We start from the raw sequence: 637 nt of genomic DNA, 5'->3' as shown, positions 1-637 counted from the left end.
ACACCACACACACGCACACACACACACAGTACCCTTATGTTGACTCTCTAGTTCTCACGAGGCTGGGCTCTATTTCCTGGATATTTCCTTTAAGATTCCCCTATATCTTTACAATAGACCCTTCTTTGATCTGAACTTTTTTTTTCTGTTCCTTTAAACAGGAAGGGTCGTAGACTATCCTAGAACTCAACCTTTACAACCTTCCACTGTGCAATTTCAGAATAACAGGAATAGAGGCATCACTGTGGATGAGGTGAAGTGTGAACCACAGGGAGGATATAGAGATCCAACTCGAAGGTGGCAGCAGAATATCGGCGTCTACATATTGTAAATCTTATCAGTGAACTTTCATTTAAATATGTGAGCAAGAGGCAAGCTACCGAATAAGCAGAGGTCCAGCGTTTGTACCACAACGGGCCTGTTATTCTATTTCTTTCTTTTTTTTTTTTTTAAGATTTATTTATCGGGGTGCCTGGGGTGGCTTAGTCAGTGAAGCGTCCAACTCTGGTTTTGGCTGAGGTCACGATCTCAGGGTCATGAGATTGAGCCCCAGGGCGGGCTCTGTGCTGGGCACGGAGTCTGCTTGGGATTCTTTCTCTCCTTCTCCCTCTGCCCTCCCTTCCCCATCCCCCCCCCC

The sequence above is a fragment of the Ursus maritimus genome, unplaced genomic scaffold (genome assembly GCF_017311325.1).
Source record: "Ursus maritimus isolate PB19 unplaced genomic scaffold, ASM1731132v1 scaffold_8, whole genome shotgun sequence".
In the NCBI taxonomy this organism is placed as follows: domain Eukaryota; kingdom Metazoa; phylum Chordata; class Mammalia; order Carnivora; family Ursidae; genus Ursus; species Ursus maritimus.
Note: the sequence above shows the minus strand (reverse complement) of the source record.